The 21,203-nt window shown below is 37.2% G+C and overlaps 1 protein-coding gene and 1 pseudogene across 5 annotated transcripts in view; one reads left to right on the top strand and one right to left on the bottom strand.

Moving 5' to 3' along the window:
- Window positions 1–21,203, top strand: part of RBMS1 (RNA binding motif single stranded interacting protein 1) — a 247,943-nt gene that overhangs the window by 58,978 nt on the left and 167,762 nt on the right. The window lies entirely within an intron of this gene.
- On the bottom strand, window positions 15,526–18,294 carry LOC143676791 (eukaryotic initiation factor 4A-II pseudogene; annotated as a pseudogene).

Here is a 21,203-nt window from a genome sequence, read left to right as displayed (position 1 = left end):
GAAATAATGAATAAAACCGATATGGATTGAGTCATCTCCCTGCAAAGACATGTTTAATTCCTAACCCCCTGTCCTGGGGATGTGAACCCATTTGTAAATAGGGTCTTTGAAGATGTAACTAAGATGGAATAAGGCGAGGCCCACCCTTAATTCAATGACTGGAGTTCTTATGAGCTCAGGAAATTTGGACATAGTAGGAGGAAGAGACAGGATGGGGAGAAAGACAGCCCTGTGATGGGGCAGAAATTGAGTTATGGGTTGCTGGCAAGCCACCACCAAACATTAATCACATCAGAGAAAGTATTGTCCACCGACCCCTTAATTTTGAGGTCTAGCCTCCAAAACTGTTAGAAAATAAATTCCTGTGGTTTAAGTTAACCAGTCGCTGCTATTTGTTAGAGCAACCCTGGTAAATTAAGACATAACCCCTTCTCTCAAGGAGCTTTCATAGTGAAGCAGAAAGGGTGGATATTAATAATTTTAATTATTAGCTTGATAGTCCAGAAAATGAAGTATACAGTGTATAAGGAGATATGCTGTATATAAGACTATGTTACAGGAGGACCTAGCCTCTTCCAGAGGTTAAGAGGGAAGATTTTCTGTTAGATGGAATGTGAAGGTTAAGTGGAAGTTACTACACAAAGAGAGGAAGAAAAGCATTCTATGCAGAGAGGATAGCATGGGTAAAGCAGGTTGCTGGATTGGTTGCCTTAGGAGTATAACGATCGGAAAGTTCAGAATACCTGGGGCTTAGCGGGTGATGAAGGAAGAGAATGTGGTGCAAGATGGTGCTGAAGAAGCAGGTAGAGTGAAATCTTGCAAGAATTTGTGGGTCATGTGAAAGATTTGGGACTTGAGCCTAAGATCAAAGAATCAGCCTTTGAAAGATATAAAGTTGAAAATGTTTAATCTACATCTACTCAATTAAATTCTAGCAGTCTCCCATTTGCACTCTGTTTTCATCTGCACTACAATTGTTGGAAAAAGGAGAAGTGGCATGTTTTGTACAAGTAATCAAAGATTACTTATCAAAAGATAGTGAGATATACCTCTTCAGAAGAGAAATCTACTAGTGGGTTGAAGGACTCTGGGATCCAGGAATTTCAAATTTTGAATTTTATTCTGTCTTAACACATTTTTTCCTTTTCTTTCTTAACGCTTTGATCGCTCAGTGGAGCACCTTGTTTCTGTCAATCGTCTTCTTCCAATTTATTATTGGACTATTGCCTAGGTGAACACCAGGCCATTGTTGAATTCCAAAGCCATCCTTCCTGCCACACACACAAACACACACACACACACATACAGCACTACCCAAGAACCCTTAGCTCTCAATGGGAAAAAAAACCAACAACTGTCTCTTGCTGGAGGTGTATGTCCATATCAATCATATGCAATCTCATAGGTAACCCTGGGACAGGGGTAAAGAGAAGAAGAGGGCAAAATGCAAAGGACCTGGTATTAAGTGCCCAATAATTATTTTATTGAATTGGAACTGAAAAAGATCTGAGAGTTGTAAGATTTGTGAATTTGATGAGAACAACAAGCAAGGCAATTATTTTTAAGGGTCTTTTCAAATTTAAAAATCCAGTTTATAATATTGCTTAAAGGTAACAGTGCTTTGTGCATAGAAGTTTTAAATGATTAACATTTTTTATACATCAAAACAAAACTGGAAGTTGCCCTATGACCGAGCAATACAACTACTTGGTATATACCCAGAAGAATTGAAAGCAGTCATAGAAACAGACATTTGCATACCAGTGTTCATAGCACCATTATTCACAATCGCCAAAAGATAGAAACAATTTAAGTACCCATCAACAGACAAGTGGATTAACAAAATATGGTATATACATACAATTAAATATTATGCAGCAGTACGATGAAGTGACGTCCTGAAGCACATGAAAAGATGGATGAACCTTGAGGACATAATGCTGAGTGAAATAAGACAGACACAAAAGGACAGATATGGTATGATTTTGCTTTTCTGACTATGGTAAAGGAAAACTCAGAGACTTATAATACAGAATATAGGGGACCTAAAGATACACAGAAACTATAGACGTGAAAAATTAGCTAAATTAAGTTAAACTTAAATGTGAGGGAACGGTTAGAAGTGAAGGCATTCACTAGTGGCCCCAGAAGTAATTCTGCCATACTGAATGTGAACAAGATCGAAAGGGGTAGTATAGAACCATGTGCCCCACTGACTAACACTACAAATATAAGTAAGTTCGTACATGAATTACTTGAAAGGTATGAATTTTGTACAAAAAGTGTATAATACAGGCGTATAGGGAGAAAACTGCTTTTGCATGCTATGGGCTATGTTTAATAGGATGACATCAACAGTACCACTGCAATACCAGGGGTAAATAATATGGAGTAGGGACAAAAATTAAGGGGAGGTTTGAATTTTCTATTTGATGAGGGTGGATTTACCAGTTATATTTCCCTCAGGAGCAATGAAAATTATCTAAAATTGAGAGTGTTGATAGATTGTTAATTTAGGACATTCTACATGATGCCCAATGGATAGAGGTGGCTGAAGGATACACAGGCTGAGAAGTAGAATGGCAAATGGTGATGTACATATATGTTCGAATACTGTAATCCTACAGAAAGGAATGAAGTTGTGAGGCATGTAGCGTTGTAATGAACCTGTAAGACCTTATGTGATATAAAATAATCAAGAAACAAAAAAAACAAAGACAAAAACAAAAACAAAAAACAAAACTGGAGTCATACATAAGTAAAGAGGTACAGGACTAAAAATGTTTTTGCATCATGAAACCTAGGAATAGTAGAAATGAATATATTTAGACAACAGTTCTCACTAAAGAAATGTACTTGTCAAAATAGCTTTTAGTCAGTATTTGATTGTTTGGTAATCACTACTCTTCTAGATGCAACATAGAAAAAAATAGGAGATATACACTTGTGAGAAACTCTCTTTTAAATGTAAAATTTGTATTTTCTTTCAAGCATTCCTTGATTTTAGACAAAGTAATTAACCTTTGACCCTGTTTCCCATTACCCAGTATGACACCAGGAGATGTTGGATGTGAAAGAGCTTTTAAAAACTATAAAGTACCATCAAATGCACTTACTAGTATTGTTGTTTCAGTTATTGATTACTAAGTAACAAACCACCTAAAAATGTGAAATAATGATTAATTGTTTCTCTCCATTCTCTGGGTTTGCTGGGTTCGTCTGGGTGGATCTTCTGCTCATGCGACTTTGGCTGAGTTATTCATTCTTCTGCATGGGGGATGCAAGTTGGGAGCTTGGTTGGGGTGGAATGTCCAAGATGGCGCATTCGCATGCCTGTGGTAGTCTCGCTATTGACCGGGGTGTCTCTGCTCCCCTCTCCATGGCCCCTCCGTCCATGTGGGTGTCCTGTGGGGATGGATGGATAGTCCAGACTTCTTTACATGGCAGTGGCCTTAAGGCCTCGTAAGGCCTTCATTCTTCTAGTCCAGTCACAGGGCCATCCTACCTCCAAGGGGATATGAAGTAGGTTCCACGTCTTGACCATCAGGGAAGGCACAGTCACATAGAAAAGCATTTGCAGAAGGGCAGAGGGGTATGGCAGCCATCTCTGGAACATTCTGCCACAATCATGACTAAATGAAGCTTGATAGATTGAAAGAGTGCATTCCCAATGAGTAGGCAATTAGAATCTAACTTTTGCCTATATTGCTTTCAGAAACTGAAATATTTTCCATTGTTTTTATATAAATATACTGTATATAATAACTTAATATATCCATAGTGTTTATACTATTAAAGGGGGAAAATGTATCCCTTAAAAATTAAATTTTTGTTTTAGTTTTATTGTTTAGTAAAAAAGGAAGTATACCACAATCTACCTTTGTTGTTTCAGAAGTTAAATTCTTTCTCTGTGTTGATTGATGCAAAGGGAAATTTAAACTCCCTCTAGTGGCAAACAGTTTCCTTTTACTTTTTTAGCGAGCTGGCTTGATATGATAAGATGGCTGACTTAGGTGTACCAGAGAACAGTTACCAAAACCACTGTTTTTTGCTGCAACATCCACTTTCTTTTGCGTTAAGTTATGGTAGGTTCTTTCATTTCCCATGAGAATGGCTTGTCCTTCTGAGAAACAATAATCGTTTTCTGTGAAAAAATTAAGGAAAGGAGACTTTAGGATAACTTAAAAACTGATAGCTGTCCCCTTCAATCAAAGCTGTAAATCAAAACCATCATCTTTTGACAACTACAGTATCTTGGTCACTGACTAATAAATAAATTGAATTTGTAAGTTTTGTCCAAAGAATTATTTACGAGCAGATAAATATATTTAATTACAAAAATCTGAAAGAGCATTTAGTAGATAGCAGTTGAAATGCAAAACTTAGAAAGCACAAAGTTCAAACTTAAAAAAGAAAAAAAGGTGTAAACACTTATGTGTTCCCTTTTAACAAAAAATTAAATCTGGATTTTCATAGTCAATCAGGAAACAATATTAATCATAGCTATCACCATCACTCTGGGTACAAGAGGAAGCGCAGCGTCCGCGGGTAGGAATAGAAAAACAGCTATTACAGACAGACTTTGTAAATCAAGTTTTCCTATCCCCACCCCGCTGACAGAGAGAGTTAATAATGCTCATTTCTTACTGTTACATGTCTATTTACAGACAGATTTATTCTGACTCTTTAAAAGGATATTTTTTGGCAGTGTTATGTCAGAAAAAAACCTTCTTACAAAATGCTGTTTTCTCAACTATTTGCCAAAGCTGATCCAAATTACTTACATATTATCTGGCTGATTGACGCCCTCATCCTTCTCTTCTCCTGACCTCAAAAGAGGAAAATGGCCAGGCATGGTAACAATCCACAGACTGTTTTTCCTTCCTTCAAAAGCTCCAGAAAGTGGAAACGCTGGTTGTCAAAATAATCCCTAGAGATTTCATTTTTGTTTGGTAGTAAACCTCGTTTTGTTTGAGAGTAAACCAGTAAGATTTCACCAAAACAATTATACCATCCAATAAAAAGTTACACTTCCTTCCAATACCTCTTTTTTGTTCGACATTTATAACTGAGGTTGTCTCTCTTGTGGTCTGATGATATCCGGTGTTTTCAGCTGGCAGTATTTCCTCTCTTGAGGCCCCACTTTATTTGCTAGGGTACGTTTTTGTTAATATGAAGAGGGAAAATCAAGATGTATTAGAGATTGAAATTTTAAAAATAGTTAAGTGAAAATATAACTTTGATTTTTGAAACCAAAAATGAGGTACTAAATTTTTTATTAAAACTGGTGATATGAAAAAAAACTGGTGATGCGGTTATTAAAATATATGTCTATATCTATAGCTATATCTATCTATCTAGCCATCTATTTATCTTGGCTACAAAAATAAATGGAAAGACTTAACAGACATCCTGGATTTTTTGCTTGAACATTTATAAAAACCCAGTTTAACTAATAAACAGAGCAAAGATTCCCTTCCCACTTTAATTGCACAGATTTGGAATAATGAAAGTAAATTTGCAATTCTTAAAATGGTGTTTTCTTCCAGTTCTCATAGAAATGTTTTTGGAACAGTGGTCTATGCTAACAGCTGTATTCAATCTGGAGTAAAAGTCACTTCCTGAAGAAAATGAAATTCAATTTAACATGCAAACTTGCCTGAAACATCATCAGTGGGGTGAGTGTACTATGTGATTATGAAACGACACAGGCACCCTGCTGAGGTGATTTCTTGGAAATAGTACACAATAGAAACTGTTAATATCAGTGTTTTTCAACTGAAGATTTAATATTCTAAAAGTGTTACTTATACACATAACTTTTAATTTTCAAGTATTTTATTCTTTGGTATTTTAAAAATACGATTTTCTTTAAGGATCACAGTTTTGCCACCAGACAGTAAATGCATAGTTCATTTTGTTTTCAATCGTAGTTTATCAAATTGAAATAGATTTAAAGTCTAATACATTAAACCAGAATTAACAAATAAACATACGTAAGAAAAATCCCAACCTTCTCAGTCTGTAGGAGTCAAAACCATTTCCGCTATACTTGGGTAACAAAAAAGGAGCTAGGCTTTTTTTTGTTCCTTGACCAAATCACTAGTTGTCTTGAAGACCTTTTGTTTATGATGTCTTCTTGCATTCTTTTCCTCTTGACATGCTCCCCTCCTTCCAGCATCGAGATACTAATTAAAGAAAGGCCAGTGTGACCCTAGTGATTCCCTCACGGGAATGAGATAGTGGCACAAATCTAGACAGGAAGTGCTCATTCCTAAAATATAACACAATCCTTAAGATCATCTTATCGAAAATCTGTTGCTTTAATAGCAACAAAATGCCTTTCGTTTAAAACATATACACACACTCAAAACCGAAATAGAATCTCCAAGACTTACTTAAATAACACATCATATATACATGTTTAAAAAGGTTTTTATGTTTGTTTGTTTTTTTAACATGGGCAGGCACCAGGAAACAAACCCAGGTCTCTGGCATGGCAGATGGGAACTCTGCCTGCTGAGCCACTGTGGCCCCATATATACACTTTTAATAAGAATTTGCAATAGGTAACATAAAATCTTAAGTATCAAGTGGTAGTTTATTTTAGAGACAATATATTTAAACATTAAAGACATTTTAAATATGATGGACGATAGTTTAAATGGTATGGCTTGATGGGGATGAATAGCTTGTCGTTCCTTTTAATGTATTTTAGACAACTCAGATTGTCTATGAGGAATGTTTTCTTGTTGGTTGGTTGCGTTTTTTTTGGCTGCCAGGCAACACTTTAATTGGGATGATAAGATGAATGAGGTGCCTACCGATCAGAGGTAGGTGCAAGTACAGTAATTTAAAAAAAAATGATTTGGAAGAAATGGAAATAATTTAATACTTTGCCATAAATAAGCAGGAGGTATTACCTGACTTCAAATTATCTCCCTCTTGAAATGACTTGCTGTTCGTAGGTATTAACTCCGAAGGTTCTTATACAATTTTGTTTGTATTTGTTTTAGCAAGATGTTTTTGATTGAAAGATATGGAGACTTGCTGCTGTTTATGTGAAGCAATGGAGGCAGGATTGTTCTAAGAATACACAATGGAATAAGAATCTCAGTTGGGATCCTGGACCCCATTAGAACCCGGGAAGGCTGCCCTGCAGGGCCTCAGGATTGCCTGCAGCCGCAATGGGCGCGGCCCTCACAGAGACCAGCTGGAGGATTGTTCTCAATCCAAGGCACAAATTCAAGGGCAGGAGTTTCACATTTTCTCTCTAAAACTTTCACCATTACTGGTACTCACTCTTGTTTTGGCTGGTTTCTGAGTCCAGCTTCCTTGCTTCTTGCTGCCTACCTCTACCCCGTCTCAATGTGGTTAAATATCACTGCCCTGTGAGTCACTATTCCAGGTATAATTCCTCTGTCTTGTTGTTTCCTCTCTGTATCCTTCTCTATACACTGTACCCCATGGGTAGACTGCTGCTGGCTCTCTGTAAGCAAGGACTAGATGAATAGACATAGAGCATTGATAGGGCTAAAAAATATTTTATCTCCTTTTTTACAATTTTAAAGGAGCTAATAAGATGTAAAATAACTAAAAGACAGCAGGAAGAGAAAAGGTATTTTGAAAAATTGAAGACCTAATTATCTCTCTTTGGTTGAAAATAATTCACTGTAATAATAATAATAGGAAATAATCTGTTTACAGAGGTGCTGAAGAACTGTATACATTTAAGCTTGAGAGTCCAATCTAGAAAAAAGAAATTCAGTCCCACTAAAAGATAAATAATATTTTTAAACACTCCCACTTTAAGCTGCCACCTGTAAGCAGCTATCTCTTAGTGGGGAGAGGGTGATTTAACTTCAGAGTCTGAGGATAAGAAGTACGGCAGTCATCCTGTTGACCATATTCTACTCAGGAGGCAGAATTTAAGTCTGCAGACTCTTGGTCTTTGTCCTTCAGATCTTAATCTAATTTTTTGCCAGTGAATAGATTAATTCCTGATTATCTTAATGGCAACTTTTTTTTTTTAATCCCTTTTATGGATTTCTTTTCTTTGCTTGCTTTCCTTCCTATTGTGGCTCATCTTTTAGCTTTTGGCTGCTCGAGACAGAAAAAAGATATCAGGAAAGATTCCAAATCCTTCATTTTCTTTGGCATGCTTTTTTCCCTTAATTTTGAGAGAGGCTCTAAGTTCATTCTGTAAAATCTTGCTTAATTTCTGCCTTTTGCATAGTAACGTATAAGTGATGGAGCATGGACACGGTAAAAACCAAATGAGTAATTTTTCTTTTCATTCATAAGTTTTCAACTAAAACTTGGGTTGAACAACAGACTGAAAAGCAGATTAAAAGTCAACTGTTCAGGGCAGGCCACAGTGGCTCAGCAGTCAGAGTTCTCGCTGGCCATGCCAGAAGACCTGGGTTCGATTCCTGGTGCCTGCCCATATTTAAAAAAAAAAAAATTCAGTTGTTCAGAGAACTCTAAGGGCCTAAATATCCAAAAGTTACCAGTTAATGAGGCTTTTATTTTCCCTTCACTTTAGAAGTAATCAACACTCCTGAATGCATTGGAGAATATTTTCACTCAGTGTAAACGTGCTTCTTGGGTTCTGATGGCTTTCTGGGCAAAAACAAAACAAAATATACAATAAGAGTGCTAATGAGTATGAGGAAAAAAATTTTTTATTTTAAGAAAATGGTACTTTTTTCCTTGGACTGGTAAATCAATAAATTTAAAATTCCTTTTGCTTACAGAGTTGGGACATTGAGCTAGGCCCCTTACCCTTGACAAGTTTATACCCCAGTGGTATGGACAGGTCACCATAACCATGTTACAGTATAAGTGACCCTAGTGGGGGAACTTAAGCTCTCAGTGTTGACATCAGAGAGAGAATAGTGAGTCCTGACCCAGTGGAAACAGGGGCTCAAGGAAATTTGAATCATAGGCCTGGAACCCAGGTGAAGGGCTAAGGTTGGAGCTCTAGGCATGGGACTACTTTGTTCAGTTGTGATTGCTGCCAGTGGGTCAGATTATAAACGGAAAAAAATCTAGAGTAGGGGGAAAAAAAGAGAGCCAGGGAGGGGAACCAAGTGAATAGAACCCTTGGAATTCCATGACAGCGTCTGAACATGTTGCAGAGTTAAATCTATTAGATGAAACCCAGAGGCAATTGAGTGTGAGTGGTGGGGCCAGAAGCCAGGTTACAGTGGTCCTTAATTAGAATGGGAAGTGAAAGAGTACAAGCATTCACTAATGAATGATTTTTCAAGAACTCTGGCAGAGAAGGAGAAAAGGATACAAATGGAAATATACATCTTGAAAAGAAGTAGGAACATCTCTGCTACTAGGATAGAGAAGGATGCCAAGAAGATATGTGACAATGTAGATACTTGAGAAATAATGTCAAACCCTCTCTACCTGATCATTTGACAATGAAGGTAGAGTTGAGAATTTGAGGGAAAAAATATTTTGAATTAATTCTGTGTGCGATGGGATATGAAGTCACTTGAGAATGAGTATAATGAATGCTGTACAGCATTGAAGGTTGTAACTAGAGTTAAGTGAATTCTTAATGAAGCTAATGATTTGCCTGTGCAATTTTCAGCAGCTCAGGAACAGGGGTAGAAAAATATGATGGTCAAAAATGCTGAAGAGTAGGAAGTTAAAAGACAGGATGAAAGAGATATGATACTGGGTTGGCTGATTTTGATCTTTAAATTTTTCAAGAGTCAGTGAATGTGAATGCAGCAGCAGAATGGGGCATGATAGAGACCCGGTAGGCCAGGGGAGTGGGAGCCTAAGGATACAGAAGGGGAAGCTCCAGTTTCCTCATCTTAAAGTCAGAACAATAGTAGTGGTTTGAGGGTTACTAAAACAGTGCCTGTAACAATACTTCTAATAGTGTCTGGCACCCAAAAATGTTATCTCATACTATTAGTTTTATTAAGAAGAGATGGAAGGATGGGAATTTCAGGACTTGATGATATGGCAGTGATGTCAGTTATTGAAATAAAGTGGATGTGTAAGTTTCTTGAAGTGGAGCTCAAGGGCCTTTAAGACTGAGGCTTTAGAGGAAACTATAACATCACCCTGAAAAGCTCTTAGCTATGTGCTCAATTTATCTGAAGAAGGTGGGCATGTGCTGAAGATAAGTAAATAATGATGTCATCTTTTGAGTTGAGCAATCTGCAGTGTCTTATCTGCTGCTCACAAAATTCTATAAGGAAGGTGTTATAGTCTTTTCCCTTTTTACAGTTTGAGAGTAGCTCTAGGTGAAGATTGCTAAACTAGCAGGTGATGGAGTTGCCTTTTTGTTGAAGGTCCATGCTTTGTACACTACCCCATATTGTAAATGGCAGTGGAATGTGTAGGTGATAGAACCAGATGGCTTAGACTTTAAAGGCTGTGCTGTTTACATTGAAGAGGAACAAGGAAGAAGCAGATGCCTTTCCTCACCGTAGTGTGGGGATGACAGAAGAATCAACCACCGGAGTTACAAGGAAAAGTTGTGTCATTAGGGGAAAGTAATTCTCAGCTGCTTTAGTCTTTATAAAATACATTTTGGTAGCATGTTGGATTTTAATAAATGCATGATCACCTAAGAAAACATTTAATCATTTCCAAACCTTCATGCACCATACGTACATATACATATATACACATGCATACATGCATAAATACATGTATATACCATATATATACTGTAATGTATATATAGGCATATATATATAAGAATGAGAGGGAATAAGTGCTAATATTCATGCTTCTGAAAATAACCTTTTTTGGGGTGCCTTTGTTTGCCAGGCTGCTATGAAAAATTCCACAAGGGATTAGCTTAAATGACGAGAATTTATTGGCTCACAATTTTGAGGCTAGAAATCCAAAATCAAGGTATCGGCAAGACTTGCTTTCTCCCAGAGTCTTTGCATTCTTTAGTCAGTAGCATTCTGGTGCTGGCCACCGGCAGTCCTTGGAGTTCTTGCTTTGTATCTGCCTTCAGGTACCTGGTAATGTTCTCTCCTTGTCTTGGCTCTTCAGGTTTCTGCCGACTTCCGATTTCTTCCAGTGTGGCCTTCTCCAATTTCTGTTCGGTTTCTTCTCTTTATAAGGCCTCCCTCGTTCAGTTCAGCCACACCTTAACTAAAAATATCTCCAAAAGGTCCTGTTTACAGGGGGTTCACACCCATACGAATGTGGAATAAGATTAAAAATATGTCTATGTTTAGGTACATAATTCAATCTACCATGCTGGTTTCCTCTAATTTACTGGTTCATTCTTCATAACAGTGAAATCAATGTTTCATCAGGTAAGGATATATGTGTGTGTATTTGTATGAGTGTGTGTGTGTGTTCTCATCATTTCTGTAGAGGAATCATTTAGAAGGGATCCACAGTGACTGATGAGAATATATAGTAACCCTCAGGTGTGCTGGAGTGGAAAAGAGGCTGAGAAGTACTGATTCATAGTAAAGCCAGGTCAATCAGTACTTGCTAAGCTCTCATAGGTTGCCTTTCAATATAGTAAATAATGAAGGGTCCATGGTAAATCTTATCCATGGTTCCCTCATAGAGGAGTTTATAATGTAAAGATACTACGTTGGCCTATTTTAGTCATTAACATAGTCCTTAGATAATATAGCATGAAGATTTTTGTAAAATGGATGAGTAGAAAAACTGAGAGGAGCTGGGCCATGACCTGTGATTTCAACAGTGTAAACAGGGAAAGATGAATTTGGTTTGGCTGATGGAAAAACAGGGACTGTTTCCTGGCAAAACTCAGAACCAGAAATGAGTTCGTGGGCAGCTAAAATATAAGTAATAGCTGGTAAATAGAGGTAAAGTGGTAAGGGAGTTAGAAAGTTGAATGCTTTACAAGTGATCTTCAAAAATTTGCATGCAATATGAGAGTTTTAGGAGGTAGAATGAAATGCCAAAGAGGTAATAAAAATTTATTTTTTAGGTAGGGTACAAAGTAATTTTGAATAAATAAGGAGTAGTTAGAGGGGAAAACAGATGTTCCACCAGTTCTGGATAAAAGATCAAGAGTAAAAACTGTGGGAATGCCACTCATTCAGAAATAGTACATTTTCACTGTCAAACATGGCAATTGCTTGAATCTTGTTTGGTTAATCACTTGGATTTGCAGCATTTCCTAATCAATTCACTCACTATCTTGTATTCTATCCAGAGTGTGGTCTCATCTCTTAACTTTTTAAAAGTATTTTGTTTTCTGTTTTTTTTTCTTAGGGGAGATTTATGAAAAAAGGGCTAAGTGGGCAAATAAAGAAGTTGTTTAAGACAAAATTTATATTCAGTTTTGCAGTTGCAGTAGTTAGATTCTGGTGTCAACTTGGCCAGGTGATGGTACCCAGTTGTTCTGTTGCTGTAGACTTAAATTATCAGCAAGTGAATTTCATCTACTGCTGATTACATCTGCGGTTGGCTAACAGGAGTGCTTTCTGCAATGAGAGATGCTTCATTTAATTAGCTGGAGGCTTAAAAGAGAGAGGTCAGAAGAGAGTTCAGCAGCTCAGACCCAGATGTCTGGAGATGCAGAAAGGACATTCCCTAGGGAAAGTTGTTAGAACCCAGAAGCCAGGTGAGAAGGCCAACAGAGATCTCCGTGTACCTTACTCCCGTGTGACAGAGAAACCAAGATGAATGCCAGTGGCCTTTCCTCCGAGGAACTGTAAATTTGTAACTAAATAAATCCCCTTTATAAAAGCCAGTCCATCTCAGGTGTATAGCATTCTGGAAGCCTTAGCAAACTAAAACAACAGTAGCTTTCTAGGTGTTGTAACAGCAAGAAGCAATTTGCCTTCTTGGTCTGGAACCCTCTGAGACTCAACTTCACAAGGCTTTTAGTATCTAATGGTATCATTAGAAAATACATTAATAGTAGAAATTTCCAAAACACATTAAAGAGAAAAGCTTCAATTATCAATAAACTGTTATTCCTGTTTGCCAATATAATTTTTAAAATATGATGTGATAAAGTAAAACTAACTACATGATTTTCAATTAGAAGACTTTTTATACCTACTTAAAAATTTTGCTAACCAGCAAAAATTTGTTATGATTTTTTTTTAAGTTCAGGAAGCAGAAAGACATAGACATGAGGAGAAAACAGTCTTCAGTGATTTGCAATATTTCCAAGCCTGATAATCTTAATGATGCTCATGGTAAATAGCTTAATGGAATTCTAAGACTTCTTAAAAGGACCTCTAAAATAGGATATATTTTCAGACCAGTCAAGATATCAAGAATTACAGAACCTCAAATGATACTCATTAGCATTGAGGAAGTTTGGCAAATAAAGTGGATTCATAATTTATCATTGAATAATCAGATATCACCAAATAATAAGCTCATTTTAGCCTTATCAACTAATAAAGCTGTAAAAATAGGATTTGCATGCATTTTAGAAATATCATATATTCATTCACTTATACATTCATTGTACAAATATTTGAGTGCCTACTATGTGCCATACCCTGAGTTTGGAGCTTGGGATATATCAGCTTTTTCGGTATGTCAATAATTCCTGTATGATAATTTTCATTATAAAGATCAATTATAACTTTCTCTCATACCAAGGGAAACATTGCAAACAAATGAAATTTATAGGTAATTCCCGAACTTTAGTTTAACCAACGATATTAGTTTTCTAGGGCTGCCATAGCAAACTGCCACAAACTTGGTAGCTTAAAACAATAGAAATTTATTAGCTCACGGTTCTGCAGGTTAGAAGTCTGAAATCAAGGTTCCAGCCAGGCCATGCTCTTTCAGATGACTAGAAAATAATCCTTCCTTGCCTCATCATAGCTTCTGGTGGTGACTGACAGTCTATGGCATTCCATGGCTTGTAGCTACAAAACTCTAGTCTCTGCCACTGTCGTCACCTGGTCTTGTCCCTTATGTCCCTTCTCCTCTTCTCATAAGATCACCAGTCATATAGGATTAAGGGCCCGTACTACTTCATTATGACCTCATTTTAACTAATTACATCTGGAATGATGCTGTTTCCAAATAAGTCAGATTCTGAGATACCTAGGGTTAGTTAGGACTTGAACATATTTTTTGGGGGGACACAATCCAACCTACAACATGAGCCAATAGTCAGTAAATAAATTGACCAATTTGTTTCACTTAAAAATTTTTTTGAACTTTTTATTTTGAAATACTTTCAAATTTACATGACAGATAGTAAATAATATGAACCCCATACAAGAAAACTCCCAATACACCCCTAAACCCACTGGGCACTCAAATCCACAAATTTTAAAATTGTGCTTTATCATTCTATTTTATCTTTCTCTCTGCCTATCTATTTATCAATCCATTTTCTGAACACTTGAGTGTAGGTTATATACATCATGTTTCTTAAGCACTTAAAATTGCCATGTATATTTTCTTTAAAAAAAAGGATATTCACTCATGTTACCCCTCAAGTGTAGTTATCAAGTTCAAGAAATTTAACATTGATATAAAGTTTAGAGTCTACATTCCAATTTTTTTCATATGCCCCACTAATGACCCTTTGAGCCTTTTCTCTTTTCTTGCTAGATCTTATTCAGGGCCATGTATTGCATTTAATTTTTATTTGCTCTTTTCTTTTTTTCTTAATTGTGAGATCATATATGCAACTAAAAGTTTCCCTTCTCAACCACTCCCATTGTGGCAGATTCAATCGTGGATCTCAGTTTGGGCAAGTTCTTGTCTTAGCCCACATTCTGGTAAGAGTGAACCCATTGTAAATAAGATCTCTTTAAGATGTTCTGTTAAGGTATGGCCCAACTGAGTCAGGTTGGGCTTTACTCTGCATTGCTGAAGTCCTTTATAGGTAGAGTGCAAGTTAGATGGAGAGAGAAGCCACTGGGAGCTGCCAAATGCGGGAAGTCACAGACCCTCAAAGAGAAAGAAGATGCTGCCATGTGCATTACTGCCATGTGACTGAAAAGCCAAGGATCTAGTAAATCGCTGGCAGCCAGCCCCAGAACACACAGTCTTCTGGGATAAAGAATCACCTTGCTGATGTCTTGATTTTGGACATCTCCTAACTACAAAACCATGAGCCAATAAATTCCCGTTCTTTAAGCCAACCTATTGTATATGTTATTTGTTTTAGCAGCTAGGAAACACCTATGCATACCAATCAAGGGTATTCATCACATTCAAAATGTTGTAATACCCTCACCACCTTCTTATTAAAAATTTCCCATCTTCCCAAACAGAAATCCTACCTCTATTATGCATTAAATTTTCATGTTGCTTGGTTCCTTGCTCCTGACAGTCAGTACTATAATTTCTGTCTGTATGAGCTTGCACATTTTCTGTTATTTTCTTTGTAGTTACCCTTGGGCTTAAATTTAACACCATAAATCTATAATAATCTCCTTTGCTTTGATATCAACTTAACTTCAAAAGCATACACAAACTATGTTGCTATATCCCTTCATCCCCCTACTTTTATGTAGTTCTTGTCACAAATTACATGTTTATACATTGTGTGTCTAAAACCACTTATTTCTCATTAGATGTTGTACATTTGCCTTTTAGTTCCTGTAGGAAGTAAAAAGTGGAATTACACACCAAAAATACAATAGTACTGCCATTTATATTTACACATCTGTTACCCTGACTGATGAGCTTTATTTCCTTATGCAGCTCCAAACTATTGTCTGTTGTCCTTTCCTTTCAACCTTCAGAACTCCTGTTAGCATCTCTTGTAGGGCAGACTTGTGGTGACAAACTGCCTCAGCTTCTGTTTATCAGAGAATGTCTTCATCTCTCCCTCATTTTTTTAAAGTGAATATCCAATTTATTTAACATTCAAATTTCATTAAGACATGTGCAATATGACAGTTTTACTGGACTTAACCCTACCTAAGATACGATTGCTTGCTGGGGCTTAGCAACAGGGTCCAGTTCACACTTAGCACTACTTAAATACTTTATTGAATGAGTACCAAACAAAATGCATTCAAATGCTTTCTAAAAAAAATTCCATTTTTAAGGACTTTCTAAATTGAGGCTAATGACAAACACAATAAAGCAGATGTGCTAATTTAACAAAATTGGCTGATTTTATACAGCATTTACAGCTTTTAGTCCACAAGTATACTATTAAATGATAGAGAACATTTAATACAACCATTTCTACAAAACTAGAAAATAAATTTCTAAGAAAAAAGGATTTTACAGACCCCATCTTTTATACCCAACCCCAACAGTCTAATGATAATAAAACCAATGACTTTGTTCATAAGAACTCATGACTAAAGTTCCTTTGCTATCAAAATCTATATTTCTGATTTGTTATGAGCATTGAGACAGGATTCAGATATTCTCAAAGTGGCGTGATCACCTATTCAGCAACAGGATCACTGCATTCAAAACTATTTCATCCCAGGAATTAAGTAAGGCCAGTCACATTCATTAGCATTACCTCCACTGTAGTATTGTAGAAAGTCTCCATGTCCTAAAGAATTCTCTTGTCTTCTTCAGTAACAAAGCTAACAGCCACACCTTTCCTTCCAAATCAACCCCCTCTGCCAAGTTGACTTGCTCTTTATTCAAACAGAATGCTATTTCGCTTATGATTCCATGTCCTAAATTACATCAATGCCTCTCTGAGCCCAATCTTGTCATCAACTGCCGCTATCAACTCCTGTGATACAGTTTTCATGATTGGTAGTTAGGTCCTAGTTTGTAACCAGAGACAGTTGTTGCACATTGTGGTAGTTAAATTCAGGTGTCAACTTGACCAGGTGAAGGTGCCTAGTTCTGTTGCTGTGGACATGAGCCAATGGCATGTGAACCTCATCTGTTGCTGATTACATCTGCAGTTGGCTAGGAGGCATGCCTGCTGCAATGAATGATGTTTGATTTAATTGACTGGTGCTTAAATGAGAGAGCTCAACATAGCACAGCCCAAGCAGCTCAGCATACCTCATCTCAGCACTTGCAGCTCAGCCCAGACCTTTGGAGATGCAGAAAGGAATCAACCTAGGGAAAGTTGGTGGAACCCAAAGGCCTGGAGAGAAGGCCAACAGAGATTGCCCTGTGCCTTCCCAGGTAAGAAAGAACCTCAGTTAATAGTTAGCTCCCTTTCCTCTGAAGAACTATATATTAACTAAATAAATCCCCTTTTATTGAAAGTCAATTCGTCTCTGGTGTGTTGCATTCTGGCAGCTAGCAAACTAGAACACACATCAATCCCTTGAGCCAACAAGTCAGTAGTGATCAGTACATGGCTTGAATTCCCTCATGATATCATCTCTTTCCTTCTGGTCCATGCACCATGCAGGTCAGAAACTGCGAAGTGTCTGGCATGCATTTTCTCAGTAAGCCAATCTATCTTGCACCTTGCACTGAGAAAAATAACAGCCTGCCTAATGGTCAGCGTCACAAAGTGTTTATCCAATTTCTATTCCTCTCTTTCAATGTTAATATAAAACTGTTTGATTCCTTCAAGTGTTAATTCTTCCTTCACCAGAATTCCAATTGGATCTTTCATGAACTTTTTGGTTACTTCCAACACATCAGTTGGCATTATGGCAGAAAGCAACACAACCTGAATACTTGTATTTAATTTTTGGAAAATCTCACAGACTTGATCCTCGAACCCCTGGCTCAACATTTCATCTGCTTCATCCAAAACCAACATTTCGATCCATTCTGGAAAAGATAGCTTCTATTTAACATATTAAATGTTCTCCCTGGAGTATCAATGTCTATATGTCATGCTTCTGTCTGCAGTTTTTGCATTTCATTTCGAACATTGGTTCCATCAATATGGACACGGCAAGTTACTCCCGTATAGTCTCCAAAGGCCAGAATTACCTTTTGCATCTGTTGAGCCAGTTGTCTGGTGAGGCCCAAGACTAGTGCTTGGGTCTCCTTGAACTCAATCTCTAACTATTGCAGGATGAAAATAGCAAATGTGGCTGTCTTGCCAGTACCTGACTGAGCTGGAGCAATCACACCATAGCCTTTAACATGGGGAATAAGAGCTCTCTGGTGAACAACTGAAGGCTTCTTAAAACCATAAGCACAGATACCCCAAAGAAGAGATTCTTTTAAATTCGTGTCATCAGAGTTATCGACAATCTCCTTCCAGTTGCTCTCGATGACACCATCAGGGCCCATTCCCTCTGGGCTTTCATGTTCTCTGTTGTAATCTACAGAGCCACCAAACATGATCTGAAAAACCACTCAGCCCTGATGAAAAGCTCTCCCTCATTTTTTAAAAGATAGTTTTTCCAGATGTAGAATTCTTATTTGGCAGTGTTTTGCTGTCAGCTCTTTAAATATGTCATCTTACTACCTTCTTGCCTCTGTGGTTTCTGATGAGAAATTGGCACTTAATCTTATTGCAGCTCTCTTGTATGTGACATATTGTTGTCTCTTGTGGCTTTCAGAATTTTCTCTTTATTTTTGACATTTGATAGTTTAAGTATAATATGTTGTGGCATGGGTCTATTTGCGTTTGTCCTGTTTGGAATGTATTGAGCATCTTGGACTGTATATTCATGTCTTTCATTAAATTTGGGAAGCTTTCAACCATTATTTCTTTGAATATTCTTTCTGCCCCTTTCTCTCTTTCTTTTCTTCCTCAGACTGAATGATTTTAGTAGTCTTATTTTTCAAGGTCTCTACTTCTTACTTCTGCCAGCTACAATCCAATTTGCTATTGAATGCTTCTGGGTAATTTTTAAGTTCTATAGCTCTGGCTTCAGCTCTGTTTGGTTTCTTTCCATAGTTTTCCTCTCTCTATTGATAATCTCTTTGGATTCATCTATTGTTTTCCTGATGTCCTTTAGTTCTTTTGTCTGTGTTTTCCTTTAGCTTTTTGAGCATATTTAGGACCATTTAAAAAAAGTCTTTGTCTGGTATGTTCCAGGTCTGGTCCTCTCATTGATAATTTAATGCTTTAATCTTCTTTGTCTAGGCCATCACTTCCTATTTCTTTGTATGATTTGTAACCTTTTCTTGAAACTTGAACCTTTTGATACTTTAATGTGTTATGACTGGAATTTAGACTTTGAGCCATCTGTTCCTTAAGCTTGAATCCAGCTAGTGTTATGACAGAGCTTTCCTTGACTGCCAGGAGCTGAAAAAAATTTAAAAAAAAAAAATAAGAAGAAGAGAAAAAAGAAAACAACTTTCCAAGTTTTTTCAGATTGTGTTTTCCTTCGGGACTTATCCTTACAAATTATTATAGAAATAGCTCCAGGGCAAAGCACAGGGACCACCCTAATCCTTTCTGTGCATGTAACTTGTCTTAGGCATGTGTGTGTGACCCTAGGAATTCCTTCTTTTATACAGTTCTGAATGTCCTCCTTCCCTAGGAATTGGTTTCGTCACAGTCTTAGGCTTTGTACTGTATGTTCTTAACAGCCAGCAATCCCTTGCCGCAGGCAACCCCTAGACTGCCTTCCCATAGCATTCACTTTGAGAGCTTGCTGAGCTGCCTTCTATATGCAGAGAAAATTCTGGGAAAGCCAGTCCCTTAGGCCATCCCCAAAACTGATTGGGCCAGACATACATGCTCCCTGGGTTAGTCTTCTCTCTCCATAGCTGGGATTCCCACTGGGACTGAAGCTGGTCAGCAGGTGAGGGGTGGGGAGAGGGCCAGCCAAGGCACCAGGAATCCTACTGCTGCCAAGTAGCCTTTTTCTTTATTTACATTCGCCCTGTAACTGCACTCCTTTGACTGTTCTATGGAACTTTGAGAAAGAATTGACAGAAACATCTTTATCATGTTTAAAGTTTTTGTGGGGTGGGGAACAGAGGAGCCCTGAAACATGTCTCTCTGTCATCTTGATCAAGACAGGACTTGTTTCACTTTCTTATATTGCCTTTATCATCATACCAGCAGTGAAATAAATAGAAGGACAGTATATAAGGAAGAAGGAGGAAAAGCAAGGGGTCTATTCAGTTCCTGAACAATAAGATTATATCATTTAACCATCAATTACCTTATGAATTACTAGATATTAACTTCCACTAATAGGCATTGCTATGGGTGTGAATCATATCCATCATTTCTAAAACTGGGTCACTTACCTGTTAAGTTATTGCTTTTGATTCACATTGTAATTTCTTACAATTTTAACTGCTGTGATAATAATTTCAGATATAATGCTTTTGTCTCTGACTTATCTGATCTACCTAAAAATTATTTTTCCAGTCAGAAGCTACTGGGAGACCGAGAACTGGTACTCCAGATCTTGCCTGTAAAGAGAAGGGAATCTGTTTGTCAGACTTGTAGGTTGGAATTGATGTTATGTGCCAGAACATCCCTGATGACTGATGTGTGTATGTGTGTATGTGTGTACATGTGTGTGTGCATGCATAAGTGTGACTAAAACTTGCTGTAGAACTAACAATACAGGATTAATGTTCTCAAGTTATATGTTGCATCTAGTAACTTTAAAGCAGTAGCAGCAGAAGACTGAATGGGGAAAAAAATCTGATAAATCACTACAGATTTAGGCTCATTTCCCTTTAAACTTTCTTATTATGCAATGGCACAGTATGCAAAAAACAGTACAGGTGTAACTTGGTGATTGTGGGAAGGTAGCTCAGGAGGAAGCAGGCAGCAGGCATCTCCTTTGTGACAGATGCCTTTATGACATTGGGTAAACTTTCTCATTCTGATCTGTAGAGGCCATGCCCACTAGTTGTAAGACATACTGTTAGATCTCCTTGCAAAAATTTAGAGTGTGAATCATTTACTTATAACCACTTAGTAGCTCCATATTCTTAGAAAGGTTAAAAATGAGCTTTTGAAAAAATATTATTTCTATGGCCTAGGCTACAAACAAAAAGAACATGTGTATGTATGCAATTGCATAGAGTGTGTTCACCTGTATGCCATATTTTATAGATTCTAAGATGCATCTTTTTCACATTTCAACATCTTTGAAATTAGGATGCATCATATGATTTATAATGTCTTATAATTACTGTCGTCCATTTTTTTTCAAATGTTAACATCTCAGTAATTCTCAGGCATTTTAAAATCACTGGCATCTTAGATGACATGAAGTACAATTAATATCCAAATAGTCTTAGGTCACTGATCTCAGAGAGATGAATAGAATGCTTCTCTTTCACCCAAAAAGTAAAGCAAGATTTATTCTGACAATAACTGGTAAGGTCAAGAAAAACCATTTGGTCATAAATTCCCTTTT

This window comes from Tamandua tetradactyla, chromosome 3 (assembly GCF_023851605.1).
Source record: "Tamandua tetradactyla isolate mTamTet1 chromosome 3, mTamTet1.pri, whole genome shotgun sequence".
NCBI lineage: Eukaryota > Metazoa > Chordata > Mammalia > Pilosa > Myrmecophagidae > Tamandua > Tamandua tetradactyla.
Note: the sequence above shows the minus strand (reverse complement) of the source record. Positions and strands in the feature narration are given on the sequence as shown.